Genomic DNA, 20,687 nt, shown 5'->3' on the forward strand with positions numbered 1-20,687 from the left:
ATAATAATAATAAACAAGTGGTTTGTAGACCGGCTCTCAGGAGCCTCAGACAGCTAATATAAGGATGTTACTAGACGGCTTAAATCCTATATATTCAGATGAGACATTGAGGGGTATTCAATATGAAACGTTAACTTCGACAGTTTCATATCGGAGTTTTTACCTGCGTTAAAGTATCGGGCGCGCTCCCGCTTATCCCCGTATTCAATATAAAATTCCCGAAAACGGGAAACTCCGAAGTTGGATTTGCGTAAAGTTACGAATTTTTCCTTAAAAACATGGGGGATCACTATGGGTACCCCCGTTTTAGCCTTTAATTGAAAGTCGGGGATTTAAATAGCCGCAGCAGGTGTTTTTTTCCCGACATTGAAGAAGTGTTGCAGAAGAGCACTTGGGTTATTTTTTTCGTTTTTTTAAGTGGTCCCATCAAATTTGGGGTACATGAAAATGGGTACTAGCATATTTTTAAGTCCCTAAAGTAAATTTGAAAAAATTCTGCATTTGTGCACCTGCCGCTATAATTCTATTCTTCAAAACACCTGCCGCATACTTGCAGAATAGCCCTGAACCTATTTCCCTATTGTTATACAATTTTTTCCCATTTTTTTTTTCACCCCAATTTTTAAAATAATTTTTTGGGGTGTCCCTATTTTTTTTTTTACTTTTTTTGACAGTTCTTTTTTAAATGTCATTCCCAGGGGTGCAGGCTATTTTTTTAAGCCTGCACCCTTAAACCCCAAAGCTGCACTTTTTTTCGACACCTATTCAATGGTGAAAAGTTATCCCTGTTTTTTATCAAAGACTTTTCAAAAGAGCGATAAGTCTTTGAAATTGAATACGGTGTAAAAGTAAAACCTACGATAATTACGTCATACCTCCGATATTAACGCAAAAACTATATTTTCGCTCCCATATTGAATACCCCTGTTAGTGATTTTAGGCCAATTGTCATTTATGTGGAGAGAGAGACTTACATTGTTAGGTAACCTTTGTATGCCACATTAATGCAAGTTAGCTCATCACTGTTCAATACTTTCTTCTTAACGAAGAATACACAGAACTTGTCCTTTACCAGAGGTGAAAGTTTGATTGCCGAATACTAAACCTACAGCTTCCTGCAGAGTCTTGAGAAAAGACTTTCTACTGGGACCGCAGTGCACTGTGACACCTGTATGGATGAACTACATGTTGTAGACAGCAAAATCATACTGGTGGGATTCTAGACAGCTGAAGCCCCTGTTCTATCTAATGCATTCACTATTCCACAAAATGTATTCTCAGCTCAAATTTCCAAAAGTGCTTTTGGAAAGTAGAAGCACCCAGCAAAACGTCCCAGCTGTGACAGATGACTATGTTCTATGGTCAGTTCCTGCACTGTAAAGGACTCTCTCTCATTTATATCTCACTTCATGTTTACATTCTGTGTGTGGCTTGGGTGTTCTATCTAACAATGTGGCTACAAACAGGAGATTAAGCCAATGGGTTAGGAAGTAAGCCAGGCAGTTGGAAATGGCCAATTATTAGCAGTAAGTAGGCGAGGGCGGTACATAGGGCACACCAAGAAGTTCATAGTATAAGGGTGAAAGACACCCAGTAAAATGATCACACTCGTAGTGTCTTTCCTTTGCTGGGAAAAAAAAACTTTATTGAGCATTAAACGGCTTTTTCACATATATAGTAGAGAGGACAGATAAATATGCAAATAGATACCTTAAGTTTGGATGACAGACTAAATGCAATTTTGATATAGTATTCCCCACAGGAATATACCACCACATACACATGATCACTGAGATAATCAGGCTCCCAACTATTTTTTTACCACAAAAAAAAACAAAAAAAACTAATCACTTGGCATGGATTCAGTAGCATAAACCTCTCGTTAGCTTTTCCTGTGCACGACATGTGGCTTATGGCATACATGAAAGACACGTCTTGCTACACAAGAACCCCCCAATCCCTTTCCTGCCGTAATAGCCATAGGCTGTGCCATGAGCCTTTGGGCTCTAGTCATTGAGCACAGCCAATCCTCTGCGGAGACAGCTAAACTGAAGATCAGCTGTCCCCACGATCCCTATCGTTGCTACTTTTGTAGCAGTGAATCATAGCACTGCTGAGTCTGTTCAAGAGACTTGCCCTCTCTTGCCGGCAGACGATTTTCTGAAGCCTCCAGGCTACTGGAAGCAGTGGGGTATCTGGGAACCAATGCCATTTATGGCGTAGGCACCTGCTGTCAAGCTCCGAAAATGTAGTATTTTGGGCGCATGAGGAATTTAGAATGGGACTCAAAGGTAAGGAGGAGACAGGCCCCTGGGTCCAGGGGGGGCCCGCACCACACACCCTGCACCAATATTACTTAAAATTTATCTCTCTGAGGTCCTGTTTCGGGTGTCGGCGCTGTACAAAAATGCAGAAAAATGCCCGCCGCCGCTGCGTTTTGCGCATGCGCAGTAGACTCTGGGCACAGTATAGTGCCCATAGTCTACTAATGCTCCAGTGGCTGGCCACCCGTGATAGTCAGCTGCCGGCCGCCGGGAAGAGAGGAGGGGGCTCCGGACGGGGAATGCACACGGGCCCCCTCATCTCTAAAGACGCCCCTGGGAGGAGATATGTATTACCTTTGTAATGAATGGCCCAATTCTTGATATCTATAAAAGTAAGTAAAAATTTTAATTTTAAGCTACTTTTGTAGAAATTAAGGGATAATGAATAGACCCCACTGTCACAAAAGAGAAACTCACAACTACACAGTAAATGTAAACAGCAGCTCACATGAAGGGAAAAACAGGATTTTGGTACTTCCCATTAAATCCCTTTCTCCGATTCCACAGGGGACACTGGAGTCTCAGTACAGTGGGGTATAGATGTGGGATAACCGGGAGCTGGCACTTTAATAAATCTGAATAGTAGCTAGCTCCTTCCCCTCTACAGGTCAGTCTTAAGAAACTGTGCCCAAGGAGAGCTGGAAAATTGAATAATAGAAGCTAGTACATACATGAACAAACAAGCAAATATGCAAACAAATCAAGCAGACCTTGAAGAAAAATGACTTTCCAAACTAGGAAGAACAATAACCAATGCAGGTGGAACAGCGTCGGGTGGGCGTCCAGTGTCCCCTGTGGAATCGGAGAAAGGTATTTAATGGTATGTACCAAAATCCTGTTTTCTCCTTCATCCACTAGGGGACACTGGAGTCTCAGTACAGTTGGGACATCCCAGAGCTCACATCCCGGGCGGGAGAGCGCTGAGAACCCTGCAAACCAGCACGGCCATACTGTGAAGCAGATGCCGCAAACGTGTCAAAACGGTAAAACTTTGCAAAAGTATGCCGGCCTAACCAAGTGGCCGCCCGACAAAGCTCAGTCAGGAAAACTCCGCGGGCAGCCGCCCACGAAGGACCCACCGAGCACGTAGAATGCGTTGTGATTGAAGTAGGAGGTTGTTTTGATGCAGCCAGATGGATTCTTCTGACAATCAGACAAGCCTATCTAGAAATAGTTGCCTTAGAAGCCGGCCAGCCCGGACGTGCCATATCATATCGAACAAACAGCGTATTCAACTTTCGGAGGGATGCAGTCCTATCAACATAAATCCGAAGAGCCCGGACAACATCTAGGGATCTGAAAGCCGAAGAATCCTCTTTAAACACCGAAACCACGATCGGTTGGTTGATGTGAAACGCAGACACTACCTTAGGCAAAAAAGATAACTGCGTGCGTAGCTCAGTCCTATCTTCATGAAAAATGAGGTTAGGCGGACGACAAGAAAGCGCCCCTAGCTCCGACACACGCCTAGCAGAGGCAAGTGCCAAAAGGAGAACCACTTTCCATGATAAAAATTTTAATTCCACACGAATACACAGGTATTAATCGCACCATGTGTTGGATGGAGGTGACCTTTTCCTGCAGAAGAAATACCTTCTGCTCCACCGTGTACAAAATCATCCCTAGGAAAGGCAGATACTGAGTAGGCTGTAGATGAGATTTTTGGTAATTCAGGATCCATCCGTGTTGTAACAGAAGACTCTGTGTTACCCGGATGTCCTGCAGTAATTGAGTCACTGACGGAGCCTTGAGAAGCAGGTCGTCCAAGTACGGGACGATACGAAGAAGGGCCATCATTACTGCCATGACTTTCATGAACACTCTTGGTGCTGATGAAAGACCGAAAGGTAAGGCCTGAAATTGAAAATGAGGGGCCCGCACTGCGAACCGAAGAAATGCCTGATGAGGAGGCCAAATGGGAATGTGGAGATAGGCATCCTTTATGTCCAAGGATACGAGAAACTCGTCCCTCTCGAGCCCTGCAATGGCAGACTGCAGAGACTCCATTCTGAACTTAAAGGTCCGCAAATAAGGATTGAGATGTTGCAAGTTCAGAATGGGTCTCACTGAGCAGTCTGGCTTGGGAACTACAAACAAGCTAGAATAAAAGCCTTGACCCTGCTGATGGATAGGGACATGCACTAGTACTCGAGAAGACAGTAGCCTTTCTATTGCTTTCTGTATTACAACCGTTTGTCCGTTGATGCCGTCAAACCGGTTGTGAAAAAACGAGGAGGTTGGATCTGAAAATCCAACTTCAACCCCTGAAAAATGATGTCCCGGACCCACACGTCCTGGCAAGACTTGATCCAAACTTCATTGAAATTGTGAAGGCGAGCTCCCACCCTGGGGTCCCCAGGAGAGAAGGGAGCGCGTCATGCCGGAGCCTTAACTGAAGACTTATCCTGTTGGGAGGAGGATGCAGTGGCTCTATTCCTGCCTCTGGAACCACGGGAGATAGCGGGAGCTCCTCTGCCATGCCCCCTGAATCTTCCTGGGATACGAAAGAACCGAAAGGATGGTCCAGCAAAGGGTTTCCTAGGAGGAGGAGGAGGAGGAGGAGCAGATGGGAGATAAGTGGACTTACCACCTGTGGCTTGAGATATCCACTTATCCATTTCCGTTCCAAAGAGCTTCCCCTGTGAATGGAAGTGCTTCCACGGCTCTCTTAGATTCCATATCCGCCTGCCATTGTCTCAGCCACAGGTCTCTGTGGGCTGAGGCAGCCAAAGCCGAGGATCTAGAGGAAAGACTGCAAATATCTTTTGAAGCCTCTCCAAGAAAAGAAGCAGACTCTGCAATCTGTTCCACTAGAGGAACCAGATCCTCCGCCCGAACACCAGTCTTAAGGCCCTCAGCAAGCTGCGTAGCCTATGCTTCCACCGCCTTTTTGACCCAACAGCTGACTAATGCGGGTTGTAGGGACACCCCCACTACAGTGTACATAGACTTCAAGGTAGTTTCTAACTTCCTGTCAGAAGACTCCTTTAAAGAAACTGGAACAGGGAGCACAGTCTTTTTCATCAGACGTGACACTGAAGGGTCCACTGAAGGAAGTGTTTCACATAATTTCCTGCTCTCTGCAGGAAAGGGATAGTAGAATAAAAGTTTACGTGAGATCTGAAACTTTTTATCTGGGTGTTTCCACGCTGAGGTAAGGATCTCGTCCAATTCCTCAGACACTGGAAAGGAGGTTGCTAGTCTTTGTTTCTTATTAAACATAGACGTCCTAACTTCCACAGGGTCCATGTCCTCAACATGTAACACCTGGCGTATAGCTGCAATCAGCGCCTCTACGCCCTGAGACACAGGCTCCGCTTCCTCTGCCGCCTATTCCTCTATGGGGTCCTGTACTACCCCTTCCTCTGTATCAGGCATGTCGTCCTCTTCTGGATCATCCCACATAAGGGGATTCGGTATTAGTCTCCTAGCAGGGACACTAGAGGACGATGCCACGGGAGGTCCTGGGCTGACACAACCCTTGTGAGCCCTTCTACAGACCTGGCTAAAGACCGCCCAGTCTGGTTCAGAAAAGGCAGACCTCTGAGATCTTTCGACCTCTCTCTCCCTGCGAGAAGCTTCCAGCTCTGCAGACATTTGAGACATGAGTGATGTAATTTGATCAGCCCAAATAGGGTGTTGTGAGGATGCTGCAGTCTGTGTTTCTGAAACACAGTTCTCACACAACAGGGAACTGGATGATAGTCCCTGTGTAAACTTCTCTGCACAATTCTTACAGGAGAAAGCTTTTTGTGCAGCCTTAGACCCCTTTGAAGTCATGTTACCAATTCACTGTTCACACACACACAGAGAAAAGGTAGTGATACACACAAACACACACAGAGAGACTGTTTAGAAAGAAGAGATTAAGGACACAGAGGGAGATTATGCTATTAACCCAGCCCAATCAGCACTGATGCAGAGACCAGCGCTGTGTAACACAATATAATGTGCTGTAATCGCTGTGTAAACACCTCCTTCTGGGAGTGCTGGGGCAGCTGGGAGGCAGGAGCAGAACTGTGCCCTTGCTGCTTTTTAATGCCCACCTGTCATTTTATCCTGGCCACCCTGCTACTCAGGGTGCCAGGAGTCACTAAACTTCTTGCTGCCAAATGCTGCCGGCGGCGGGCTGAGCCAATGGGGGACCGTGATGAGCGCCGCATGCAGCGCATCTGGGTACCCCACAGAGATAGTGGTCTCTGTAGCTGAAGACCCCAGCGCACGCCGCAAGCAGCAGCGGTGAGGTCTCCCTGGCAGCTCCAATGAAGCAGACAAGCAGGGGCAGTGAGCTGCCTGTCTGATCCTCTTGCTGATCGAGGATCCTTGATTTTTAGCAGAGAGCTCTTTGTATGTGACCAGCTCCCTTGGCACAAAATTAAGACTAACCTGTAGGGGGGGGTATAGAGGGGGAGGAGCTAGCTACTAATCAAATTTATTAAAGTGCCAGCTCCCGGTTATCCCACATCTATACCCCACTGTACTGAGACTCCAGTGTCCCCTAGTGGATGAAGGAGAAATTTAATTTTTAAAAAGAGGCCACCAAACCCTCAAATTATTTTATTAGATACACAGGTAAAATACATTGTTCAATAATAACCTGACATTTTACTACCTTACTTCATAACAGAAATCACATATTTAGGTGAGCAAACTAATAGCGTCTGATAAAAATCTGAGACTGCAGTAACTTGAGATACTGTCACATCAATGGCTCCACTGTGTGTATATATCTGCAGTGTGCATTCCTGCAAAGCTAGCCTGTGCAGTGGTCAGTCACTTCGTCTGCTGTTAGATAAGCACCTCCCTCATCACATGTTAAACTGCTGCTTAGGGATGAAAGCACGGTAGACCTAGCTAGTTCCAATCATAGGTGTAGATTTATTAAAGCTTCTAAAAATTAAACATGGTGACGTTTCCTATAGCAATTCTGTCGACTGCTCCATCTCACCACATGTTAACCATTTGTCTATCACCTACAGTCTGCTGTCTGCATTTTTGGGGCCTTCTAGCTGCTGTCCTACCTCTCTCTACTGGCTTCTTTAGTGGGACTCTGAAATTACCTTTACTGACTGGTCCATATCATCCTTTAATTTTGCTGCCCGTAGTCACTGACAAACTCGATGACCTGGAAAATCACAGCAAGAGGAATAACCTATGGGTGTTGGTCATTCCGGAGTCGGTAAACCCACTAGACCGCTAATGAGAAGAATGTTCTCCACGACTCCTGGATTGGAGAATGTATCTTCAGCCCTTATGCCAATAAAATACTTGGGATTACCATTCAAGAATCTAGTGTACTCTATTCGTAGGAAATATTTAGATCCAGATGGGCGATTTACACTACTTGACATTACCATAGATAAGTTAGACTACACTTTGATTCACTTGTATGCCCTGAACTTGCTTAACCTGTCTTTCTTTACAGTGTTGCTCTAAAAAGATCTTGATTGGGGAGGCCAAAATCTCAACGTTGGTGGAGTTTTCAACATGGTCGATGATCCATGGACAGTTCACAGGTTAGTACCCACAGACCCTACACTCTGTGATACCATGTCTTCCTTCTGCACACATCTTGACTTAGTTGACCAATGGAAAATTCTTCATCCTCTACAAAGAGATTAAGCCTTAGGCCACTCACACGTCCATAAAATATATAATTTCTGACCATACCCACTACTCTTGATGCTTCAATTAGCCTTGCCGCAACATTTTTCTAAATATTGTCAATAATGGGTTCTCTCTGTCACTCAGGGAATTTCACAATCCACCTCAAATACACCTGGTACAAAATAAGTTGATGACAATTTGGAACATTTTGTTAACCCACCACTATTTTGGGGCGTTTCCAGAGCAACCGATTTTAAACATAAGCTGTTCACAACTATGCTTAAAGGAACTTAGTACTGCTCTTATTACGGCTTACCGCATTTATAAATGTTTCGACACCCTGGTACACAAAACTGATTATCTTCACATAAACAAATTTATGATACTTTCCTTACTGAACAGGATCACAAACACTATAACTATTAAAAACATAAATTCCACAGATGGAGAAATAAGTCAGGGAAATTAGTTGTGAATCTCATTAGGCTAAGACCTGAGTCAAAACTATGAAAAATCATGGAGAGCTTCTCTCTGATCCTGCCGTTATCTGTGTAGAAGTTTCTACCCGTCTTCATATACAGCGGGTCCTGATAACCCAGATGAAGGTCAAGCACTTCTATATGAGGCCAACATCCCAGGGTCTCATCAGAGGAAAGGACATTACATGATGACCCATCACTGATGAGGAGTAATCACTTCTGGTTGGCTAGGGATGGCCATCGGTGTGGCATCAATCGATGGTTACCATCGATGGAGATGGTGTCACAAATCATCGATGGTTGGTAACTATTAAGTGTGGTGCCATCGATTGTTTTACCATTGTTGTATTTGCGCATGCGCAGCGGCATTCTCTGCTTCTCATAGAGAGCCGGGGGTGGGGCTGATCTGTGAATGACAGCTCAGCCTCTGAAAGAGGCGGGACATCCCATTCATGGCTCTTTAACATAGAGTAAGAGGCGAGGACGGTACAGGGCTGCTGGCTGGCTGACTGACTAGTAGCTTTGTGCAACAGCCCTGAAAACATCAGGGGATAAATAAAAATAAAAAATCATTGGACATACAGCAACTAGTGATGTCCGCAAACCATCTGGTTCCCTGCCATCGATGGCAGAAGTATTCATCAGCCATAAACCATTGAGGATTTTGAAATATCGATGGAGGATGGGCGCTCCCTATGGTTGGCTCCTTGTTCATTATATCATGTTTCTTTTTAACACATCATTGGTTATTTCTGCATTCTATTACTCTGACTTCCTGCAAATGTTTTCTATTGTGTTACTCTGAGCTTTAATAAAAATATTTTGGAAAGAAAAAGAAATAGTAGACAGAATCTGATTAGTTGCTATGGACAACACCACTACTTTCATATTTAGAAGCTTTAGTCAATCTACCTCACAGACTAAAATCTATTGCTGGATGAGCCTTGTGCGGCATGAAGAAAATGTTGTATACAGGATGCAGCAAGAAATCCTTAAAAAGCTGAACACATACCTACTTAATAGGTCCAGAAAATGTCCTTATTATAGACTATTAAACTGTATAGCAGAAATTGCAACTGGAATAAAACAGTATTTCATTTAAATGTGTAATGTAACAGAAAAATATTAATAACTGGAACAGATTTTAGAAACCACCGTTGGTTGAAATATGTGCAGTTTGGCTCATCTGCATTCTAGACGGGTTTCCTACAGACCATAATCAGGTTCTCAGCTATCTTTGCTACTAAAATGTCAAAAAGGTTTTTGATGGCGAGGTGTGTGGTTTTATATTTCATATGCTATGTATTAACCTATAGACGACCATGCGACTCATGAAGTCCATTGTACAATCATCAGCTAAATCAGGGGTTCTCAACTCCAGTCCTCAAGTTCCACCAACAATTTATGTTTTGTGGATGTCTTTAATCATAAAGTAGTGAGTTAATCTATTTTATTGGGTCAGTAATTATTCCACCTGCTTCCACAGACTAAAATCCTCAAAACATGACCAGTTTGGTTGAGAACCACTGAGCCACTGCAGTAACACGTGGGCAGTGAGACTCTGCCCCCTGAACGCATGGCGTTGTGCTGAGCAGGCGAGGCCACTAGTCCTGGAAAGACAGCACTGCCCGAGAGCTGTACAGATGGCAGAGTGCATGTTTGGAACATCAAAAAGACGCTCCAAGTAGCACTGCAGCAGTAATACTGGCTCCAGGCAACCTGCTAGCCAGACGCAGGGGCCAGGGCCATAACTAGGGGTTTGCGACTATTGCCACCACACAGAGCGCAAGGGTACCGTCACCACCCCACAGCTCTTTCATCTGGCTAGGAGGGTGCCTGGAACGACACCATGCAGCCAGGATCGCTTGTGCAGTGCCGTCTGGAGAGTCCTGTGGATGCCCCAGGCGGGCACGCTGCAGTCTGTGCAGCTGACAAGTCAGCACTGCAATTACCCATGCTGCAGACTCCACCCCTTTTGTGTGACATGATGTCACGCTCAGAGGGGCAGGGCCAGCACAGGGCCCTATTATAGTCCTGGCAGGGGCCATTGTGCTGCTACGGAGGCGCCCTCAGAGCCCTATGCGACAGTACCAGTAGTTACAGCCCTGCACTGAGCTAAATGATACCCCCTTCACAGCATTTTATGCACCATGAGATACATTTTTATGTGCCAATTACAGTAACCTTGTTACGTCTATTTTGTGCATACATGAAGCACAATAAAAACAAGCGTAGAGCAAAACAGAATATGAATAATGTATGTTTTATTGAGCAGACTGGGATTGAAGAAAAAATAACATTTAGAGACATTTAGTACAAAGAAATGCAAGTTTGCAATGAAATGCACTAGCCTACTCTGTAAGCTCTTCATTATTAGAAATGCTCATTAAAGACAGTGAAATGTAAATTGATCATTAGACAACTGAAAATGTAAACTGAAGAAGAATGCCAGCTGTGAATGAACAGCAAACACCAACAAAGATCTGCAATCATTATTGGTAAATGTGCTCAGTATAAATATGTGCCCATCACCTACACACCGTGGCTCCTAGCTCAAGAGTTTACCTGACTCAGTTATGTCATTGCTACCTGGTGAATTAGCCCGTTTGCTGCTGCGGATGTTCTCTGTCCTGTGCTGAGCCCATTTCTCAATGTATGCACTCCTCACATTCCAACAACACTATGGACCTCATTCAGAGTCGGTCGTAAGCGGCGGCTCGGTCGTACACGGCGGCTCGGTCGTACGCCTAACAATCGAGAATCAGAAAAAAAAAAAACAATCGCACGACCAGGCGATCACAACCAAAGTGACGCCCATACATGAACAAAGCACCTCCTCTAGCTAACGAGTGATAGCAGCTAGTGATCGAGTCGATAGTAGTCAGTCGTTGTCAGTCGCTGTATGTTAATTTACTTCTGATGGTTGCGGCCGCTTGTGTTGTGTGCAAATTACACCAAAACTTAACAAAAAAAACGCATAGAATAAGCCATCCCCATGAAATATATTTATTCTTATTCATCTCTAATGCAAACGTAACTGAATCAATTACAAGCCAATTAGCAGTGTTATTAGCAACAACAAACGATTATTAGCTGCTTGCATTGTATGGCACAAAATAGAAACATCAAACATAACATCAGTCACATTCGATAGTATTGATTGTACTCTGGGGCTTGAGAGAGCACATACCCAACCTCAAGCTGTACGATCGGCCAGGCCTCTAACCTGCTCGCAGAGTGACGTTTTACTACTTCCGGCCTTCTATGTCGGTCGTAGCAGGTAATTTATGTACACCCCTGAAACGCCCTGAAAACGGTGAGGAACGCCTGCGTTTTCAGACCACCAACCCTGTCAACACCCACAAACGACCTTTCATGTCAATCAACTCCCGGAAGCCACTTCCTGCTCGTAAGCCCATACGATCGACAGCATTTTGGATCGCAAGGTCTCGTACGCACATGCGCACAACTAACCGTACGCATGCGTGGTTTGGAAACATCGGATGCGTACGACCGAGCGGCCGCTTACGACCAACTCTGAATGAGGTCCTATGTTTGCTTGCAGTACTCACACAAATTACACCTCGTTTTTGCCAGCAGATATTACATTTTCAGAAAATACCATCTTTCGCTACTTCTATGGCCAAGAAAGTATTTTTTTCCCTTGATATTGCAAGAACGTAAACTAAGAGCAAATGTGTTACTATATATAGATGTTTTTTCTTATATAGTCAGCCTTCAGAATTACCAGAGAACCAAATAGATTGATTTCCTGATGCAGAGAATACCTGCCCAATGTGATTTAATGTTCCCATTGCAGGACCTCCAGCTGGCAATCGGGAGGAACGATTCTTGTGCCTTTGGCTGCCTCAGGCATCTTTGTCAGTGCTGCGACGTTGACTTGGATCCTGTACAAGTTCAACCTCTTCACCCTATGAATATACTGCAGATTCTTGTAGTTCATGAGGGTAGAGAGGGGAGATTGTCTCCTTCCCGAAGGCGCCTCCACTCAGCAAGGGCCATGATGATGGCCAGTAACTTTTGGGGGTAAATTTACTAAAGTGAGAGTTTTTAGAAGTGAGTTTTAAAAGTGATGTTGCCCATAGAAACCAATCAGATTCTACTTAACATTTAACTAGCACCTGCTAGAAGATAATAGCTAGAATCTGGTTGCTATGGGCAACATCACTTTTAAAACTCACTTCTAAAAACTCTCCCATGTCATAGATAACCTCGTGGAGCCAAACCTCTTTCAAAAAGAGTAAGACTGTGGTGAAGGACCTATTTGTTGCCAGTCTGGGTGAGCACAGTCAGATTGTGACGGGGATAACGGAGTATGGGCACAGAGGTGAAGAGACATTTCAAGGTGTCAAAGGCCTATTGTAGTTGGAGAGTTCCGTTCCCTATTCGGTGAAACGACTTGTTATCTTTCAAAGGATCATCCTTCTAATGAAGTGGTGTGGTTCAGGCAAAAGCCTGTCCAGTCATCAGGAAGATGACCTGTCCCACTTCAATCCGCACTGTTAGGAATGATGCTGGCGGTAGTTCAACCTGCAGGGGAATCTTCAGGGATGATTCAATGCAATGCTGTGTAATCATTTCCAGAACAGGGACCATGATGAGTCTGTCATTTGTTGCTCCATGACAAAAATCTGCCATTCTGTCATCAGGTGACTGAGATGGCTGGCTAACAACTCATAGCGACGAGTATTAGCCACAGAGACTACTTGGGTCAGAATGTCAGTCTCTGGCTTTGTGATCTCTGTGCTGTGTCATACAGTGTCACACCAGAGCTCTACCCCAGTGTGGCCCCAGCTGAGGCATGAGCAGAATGTTACCGTGCTGGTTGCTCCCAGAAACACAATCACTTAGCTGAGGTAGTTACTGTACGTAGACACACTATGAGCGGCCTAGCCACTTATTATTCCTGGTGTGCAGGTCATGAGGAACACTGAAAAGGGTGGGAGAAAACAGAATCATGAGGGGTGAAGCCTCCTGTAAGTCGATAAAACAGGCAAACAAAACAAGACCCTCTGATGTCCCGGTAGAGATATTAAATTCCAGCTGTGATTGGTATAACCGAGGGCCTTTGCAGAGGTGAGGTCACTTGGTACTAAATAATCTGACCTTTAGCCAAATGAACACAGTGGCAAGAGAAAAATAATGTGCAGGTGTATAAATCCACTGCGGCTAAAGCTTGTATTGCAGCAGCTCCTCACACATTGCCAGTTATTAAACTGTTTTAATGCTGATTCCCATTTTACTAAACTTCTATAACAGTATACAGTCGCTCCTTTAGAAGGTTCAGAAGAAAACTGACTCATTGGGAAAAAGCACAAAGAAAATGGAGCATACTTTTCAAAAGATTTATAATAAATTGCAAAACATTTTTTTTTTCGCTGTATTTAAAAATCAGTCTCATTCATAGATTTTAGTGCAGCTGGAGATTATATAAGCACTGTATTCAGCACAGCCCACATTTCTCCTCAGCTGTACAAGTCGGGTCAGCTGGCGTCTGCACAGTGCAGTAATCTTTCTATAAAATGGCATTTATTTAGCATACTGCGATGGACAAAAAAAGCTCTCCAGCATTTCACTATCATATTACTTATTAATATACCACACACGCACTGCTATACTCCAACCGTAACTTCAATACATGACACTTTCCCACAAGTAATTGCCCATTTCAATGCAACTGTAATTACCTGATTATACAAGTTGTATTAAGAAAAAAAAGTATTGAAAAGGCAAATCTAGCCTTATGAGAATAGGATTAGAATGCTTTATATGTATAGAAAAAAGGTGTGGGGGGGGGTTAACCCCCTATTGTTCCTCAGCACACTGAATTATACTTGCAACAATATATGAAGACTATATGGTTATAGAAATTCAGAGATATTAGTTGCATGCATTTGCAAATACATGGGAAGCTGCTAGGCCACGTCAAGGCTTCTCTATCACTAGCAGTCCCTAACACTAAGGGGTTCACGTCTGGGGCGCAAGGCACACATCTATAATTTACACTGCACTGTCACCCTTTTTCCATTTTTCGCGTGATGCCAAGGGGGGGTCCTGGGCTGGACTTTTTTGGGGTGCCTTGCGCCCCAGACATGAACCCCACGTCAGTGTGCTGAGGAACAATAGGGGGTTAAAACCCCCCTTTTTTCTACTTGGTATGACCCCTCCCTTTCATGCACCTGAAAAGTACTGCCAGATTGATTGAGCAGCTGCCAATTTTATATGTATAGTCTACTCTAGAAAATAACTAATTAAGGTGTCCCTTATGGTGCATACACACGGTCAGATTTTTCTTCAGATCTGAACGATAACGATTTTAAAAATCGTTAAATCGTTCATATCTGAAGGAAAATGTTACATGTTTGAACAATGCGCGTTCCCGATGGTCAGATAACGATATCTGACATCGGATGTGTTTGCGGTCATTTTTGGACGATTTCTGTAATTTTAATGCAGTCAAAAATCGTTAATAGTTCAAATCGTTCTTCAAATTGTTCAATCGTTCTCCTGACACATCTGACAAATCTGACCACATGTATGCTCCATTAGCATATATTTTCTGGTGATCGCCAGACAATATTACCTTGCGCTGCATAATAAAAACACACATTTTCCGTTTATGGCCAGGAGAGCCCTACATGCCCTAGCACACCCATAATTGATCCTGTACATGACAGTGCATCCACATATCAAAGGAGGAGTCTATCAAACTCTTTCATATGTTGCCAACCCCTTAGCAGCGACTGACTGCATACTTGCCTACTTTTGAAAAAGCAGTTTAGGGAGATTGTGAAAGCAGCATCTATGAGCGCACGTTAAAGTGGGCGTGTACTACTACATCTGAGAGGCGTGTCATAAGATTGACTTACAGCCAAATGTAAAACGAGACACAAAGCAGTTAGTCAGTCATTGTGCCTTTTAACCAATGCAGGGAAATTATACTAATGATCCCAAATGAATATATATTAGGGGTGAGCGGGTTCGGTTTTACTCGGATTTACTCGGTTCTTATCGCCACTTTACCGCAAATTCGGATTTATTATATTGGCTATCCAAAACACATGATAGGCGACAGCCAATAAAATATGAGATATGGTAAGAACTTACCCTTGTTATCTCTATTTCTACGAAGTCCATAGGGTTCCACAGGATACCTTGGGGTATAGGTGTGTCAGTCGCAGGGCACCAAAGAGTTAAGCTTTCAGCCTCCCAGGATGCACTAGGTCCCCCTCCTATACCCCGCCCCCGAGCCAAGGCACCTCAGGTTAGTTACCAAGCCATAGGCCGGAGGAGGAGAAGGAAGAGAGAGAACAAAGATCTGGACACATACAAGAATCACATTCTCACCAGAGGGAGACGGAAAACCGGTGACCAGAGCAAAGCCCATCTGCAGCACAGGTGCGACAGGGCGGGAGTCCTGTGGAACCCTATGGACTTCGTAGAAATAGAGATAAGAAGTTCTTACCATATCGCATATTTTCTACTTCAGGGTCCATAGGGTATCCACAGGATACCTTGGGGATGTCCCAAAGCAGTATCCTTTAAGGGTGGGGACGCTCCTGTGCAGAAAGGAGAATCCGCCGCCCGAAGGAAGCATCCTGAGAGGCGAAGGTGTCAAACCTGTAATACCTCACGAAGGTATGAACAGAGGACCACGTAGCAGCCTTGCAGATCTGGACTGCAGAGGCACCACGTCGAGCTGCCCACGAAGGACCCACACACCTAGTGGAATGAGCCTTCAGAGAAGGAGGAACCGGTAGGCCTTCATGAAGATAAGCTTCAGAAATAGCCATACGGATCCAGGCTGCCAAAGTTTGCTTTGAAGCAGGCCAACGGAAGCCATAGAGGACAAACAAAGCGTCCGACTTCCTAAACGAAGAAGTGCGGTCAACATAAGTCCTTAAGGCCCGCACAACATCCAAAGAGGCCTCACCCACGGAAAGACCCGGTGAGTTAAAGGCCGGAACAACGATTTCCTCGTTAACATGAAACTGGGAAACAACTTTGGGAAGAAACTCGGGCCGAGTGCGGAGTACTGCCCTGTTCCCATGAAAAACCAAGAAAGGGGGTCTACAAGAAAGAGCCCCTAACTCAGAAACACGTCTGGCCGAAGCAATAGCCAGAAGGAAAACAGTCTTAGCTGTTAGCCATTTAAGATCCACTGATCCCAGTGGTTCAAACGGCGGTCCTTGGAGAGCCCTCAGGACCACAGCCAAATCCCAAGGCGCCACAGATGGAACAAAGGGCGGCTGAATGCGGACAACACCTTGCATAAAGGTGCGCACATCCGGGATTGTAGCAATCCTACGGTGAAACCAGACAGACAGGGCCGAAACCTGTACCTTCAAAGAAGCAAGGCGAAGCCCATGATCTAGTCCCGCTTGCAGGAAGGTGAGAATCCGAGACAGACGAAACTCCCGCGGTGCATAACCTCTCGGTCGACACCACTGGAAGAACGTATGCCACACGCGATGGTATATCCTCGCGGAAGACGGTTTCCGAGCTCGCAACATGGTACGCACCACAGAGCTGGAAAACCCCCGGGACCTCAGCATGGCCGTCTCAACAGCCACGCCGTCAAAGACAGCCGAGTCAGGTCCGGGTGACGACAAGGACCCTGAGACAGGAGGTCCGGTCGTAGCGGCAACCGCAGAGGACTGTCCACGGGCAAACCCTGAAGGTCTGAGAACCAGTGCCGTCTGGGCCACGCGGGAGCTATCAACAGGAGCGTCCCTCCTTCCTGTTTGAATTTCCGGATTACCCGTGGAAGAAGGGAGACCGGAGGGAACAGGTATGCGAACCGGAACGTCCACCGGATGGACAGAGCATCCATCGGAGACGCCCCTTCGTCTCTTGTGCGAGACCCGTACACCGGCAACTTGTTGTTGCGCCGGAACGCCATGAGGTCGATCTCTGGAAGACCCCACCTGTCCACCAGTAGTTGAAAAACGTCCGGGTGCAGGGACCATTCCCCCGGATGAACGTCCTGGCGACTTAGAAAGTCCGCCTCCCAATTGAGCACTCCCGGGATGAAGACCGCTGATATGGCCGGAAGATTGCGCTCCGCCCAAACCAGGATCCGAGACACCTCTACGAGAGCCGCCCGGCTTCGGGTTCCTCCTTGCCTGTTTATGTAGGCCACGGTGGTAGCGTTGTCCGACTGGACCTGTACCGGGTGACCCTGGAGAAACCGATGTGCCTGCTGGAGAGCATTGAAGACCGCACGGAGTTCCAAGATATTGATTGGAAGCTCCGCTTCTGTCGGCATCCACCTGCCCTGGAACAGATGTGGACCCGAAACTGCTCCCCAGCCCCGAAGACTGGCGTCCGTTGTCAACAGGACCCAATTTGGAACCCAGAACGGACGTCCCTCGCTGAGGTGGGTCGTCTGTAACCACCAAGCAAGGGACAGGCGAACCTCCGGGGTGAACACAATCGTCTGGGACTTCAGAGACTGAGGCAGCCCGTTCCACTTTGACAGGATCAGGTGCTGCAGAGGTCTGGAGTGAAACTGGGCATATTCCACCATGTCGAACACCGACACCATGGAGCCCAGTAACCTCATCGCCGAGTGTAGAGACACCCGGCGGCTGTGCAGACAACTGCGCACCCTTGACTGTAAAGCAGAGATCTTTTCCTCCATCACGAAGATCTTTTGCTGTCCCGAGTCCAATAAGACTCCAAAATGCAGAATCCTCCGAGACGGGATTAGAGTGGACTTCTGCCAGTTGATTAGCCAGCCGTGCCGTTGCAGCAGGGCAATGGTCAGGTCCAAGTGGCGTAACAGGAGCTCTGGAGATCCCGCCACCAATAACAGGTCGTCCAAGTACGGCAACATGCGGACTCCCTGCAGCCGCAGAGAAGCCGCCATGACCGCCATCACCTTGGTGAAAACACGTGGTGCTGTCGCCAGGCCAAAAGGTAACGCCCGAAACTGGAAGTGGTCGCTGCGGATTGCAAACCTGAGGAACTGTTGATGGCGCAAAAGAATAGGGACATGCAGGTAAGCGTCCTGTATGTCCAATGACACCATGTAGTCCCCAGGTTCCAGCGCCAGAATGATGGACCGTAGAGTCTCCATCCGAAACTTCGGTACCCGCAAAGACTTGTTGAGTGCTTTGAGGTTGAGAATCGGACGATATGACCCATTGGGTTTCTGTACCAAAAAAAGATTTGAATAGAAACCCTGGCCCCTCTGGGAGAATGGAACAGGCACTATAACTCCAGCCTGGAGCATAGTGTGCAATACGTTCCGCAGCTCCGTAGCCTTGTTCCGGTCTGATGGTAGACCCGTGGTGAAGAATCGAGCCGGGGGTCTGTGCCGGAAGGAGAGTGCGTACCCGTGGGAGACCACCTCCAGAACCCAAGTGTCTGTCGTAGTGACCGACCAACACTGGGCGAACTGCAGCAGGCGGCCTCCCACCCTGGGATCCCCCAAAGGGAGGCCCGGACCGTCAGGCCGCAGGCTTGTCATCTGACTTGGGGTCCGGACGTCTGGTACTCCATGCCTGCTTCCGGGGCTTGACCGATTTCCTAGGGCCAGCCTGACGAGGAAAAGACTGTGGTTTGGGCCTGCCCTGGGCCCTAGATGACCGAAAGGACAATGGTCCAGAACCAGAAGGAGCAGCGGCCGACGGGAGACAAGCCGATTTGGCTGCCGCCAGCGTGGCCACAATCTTATCCAGATCCGGACCGAAGAGAACTTCTCCGGTAAACGGCAACGCTTCCAGACCCTTCTTGGAATCTGCGTCCGCCTTCCAGGATCGCAGCCACAAGGTGCGACGAGCAGCTACCGCTGCTGAAGAAATTCTAGACACCAGAGTACTAATGTCTAGAGCCGCCTCGTTGATGTAGGTGGCCGAATCACGGAGATTGCCAATCAACTCCGCCTGTTCGGCCGGACAGTCGGAATCAAAAGAAGCCTCTAATGAATCCGCCCAGCGCTCCATCGCTCTGGCAACCCAGCAAATGGCCATAGCCGGCCGTGCTGCCCCCCCCCGCAAGGGAATAAGCGGACTTCAGGCAGATTTCCACCTTGCGGTCCAAAGCATCCTTAAGGGAGGACATGGATGGCATCGGCAATGTGGCACTACGGACAAGACGGGTTACGTGAGAATCCACCTGTGGAGGGGATTCCCACTTAATTATCCGCGAACGGATAAGCCACCGCCAGGCGTCTCTGCGGCTGGTATCTTTTGCCAGGCTGTTTCCACGCCTCCTCTAAATGGTCCACCAACTGACCCGAAAGAGGGAAGACTGTGGCATCGCCTTCACATCTTTGAAAAAGGCATACTTAGACTTAGCCGCTGGGGGAACTTCGTCCTCAATCACCAAGGCTGTGCGGACCGCCCGAATAAGTCCAGGAATATATACTTTGGACTTAGCATCAGCGTCCTTAGTATGGAGAGGTTCCTGATCGTAAGGATCCAGAATCTCCCCATCATCAGACGTCCCTTCGTCATCCTCATAAGGAGCGGACAGAGACGCCACCGGCCGTTTATGAGGCCGCATCACAGACTCCCCTTGCAACACATCCGACAAGTGCTGTACAGAACTCGTCAGAGAGTTAACCCACGCTGGCTCCTGAGAAACCGGGAGCGGGGAAATAGGGAGACTGTGGGGTACCACCAATTGTCGTGGGAAACCCTGCATGGGTGACGACACCACAGACTGCTGGGACAAACCCATCGGAGTAAACGCGGGCTGCGGAGCTAACTGGCCCACTAAAGCTGTTAGCGCCTGAGCGAAACAAGCCCAGGGCGGCTCCTGTACCGGTGCTGTAACCGTAAGAGGCCGCGCCATGGACAAACACTGCCGGCAAAGGCCCTCCGCGCTACCCTCCCCCTCCGCTAACGGTACTTTACACGTGGTACACTGTAGCCGGAGGGGAAAATCACTTTCAGACATGATGGCACCACGTATGTGACCCCTCTCACCAATTATATATTAAATAGGCGAGAGACCACCCTGCAGCACCGCACCGCAAGGGCTTAGCAGAAAGAACAGGGACAGTAATAAAGCTGACAGTCTTGAGGAGAAAAGTTACAGGCAGCAGCGCTAGCACAGTCACATACAATGCAAAGAAAATCAATTCCTGCACTAACAGCGCTGATCACTCAACTACACAGACACAGGGCCTGGTAGGACACAGCGCTGCATACACAGACCTGACCACAGCGGAGGAGAGGTATGCGGGGGGACCCAGACCACGATGCTTCCAATGCAGGCTTCCAGCAGCGTTCACCATGCTTCTGAA

The 20,687-nt window shown here is 46.9% G+C and overlaps 1 protein-coding gene across 3 annotated transcripts in view; it reads right to left on the reverse strand.

Annotated features, from left to right (window-relative positions):
* SEMA4G (semaphorin 4G) overlaps window positions 1-20,687 on the reverse strand; it is a 269,472-nt gene that overhangs the window by 211,611 nt on the left and 37,174 nt on the right. The window lies entirely within an intron of this gene.

Source organism: Taudactylus pleione, unplaced genomic scaffold, assembly GCF_031769625.1.
Source record: "Taudactylus pleione unplaced genomic scaffold, aTauple2 ptg000464l, whole genome shotgun sequence".
Classification (NCBI taxonomy): Eukaryota; Metazoa; Chordata; class Amphibia; order Anura; family Myobatrachidae; genus Taudactylus; species Taudactylus pleione.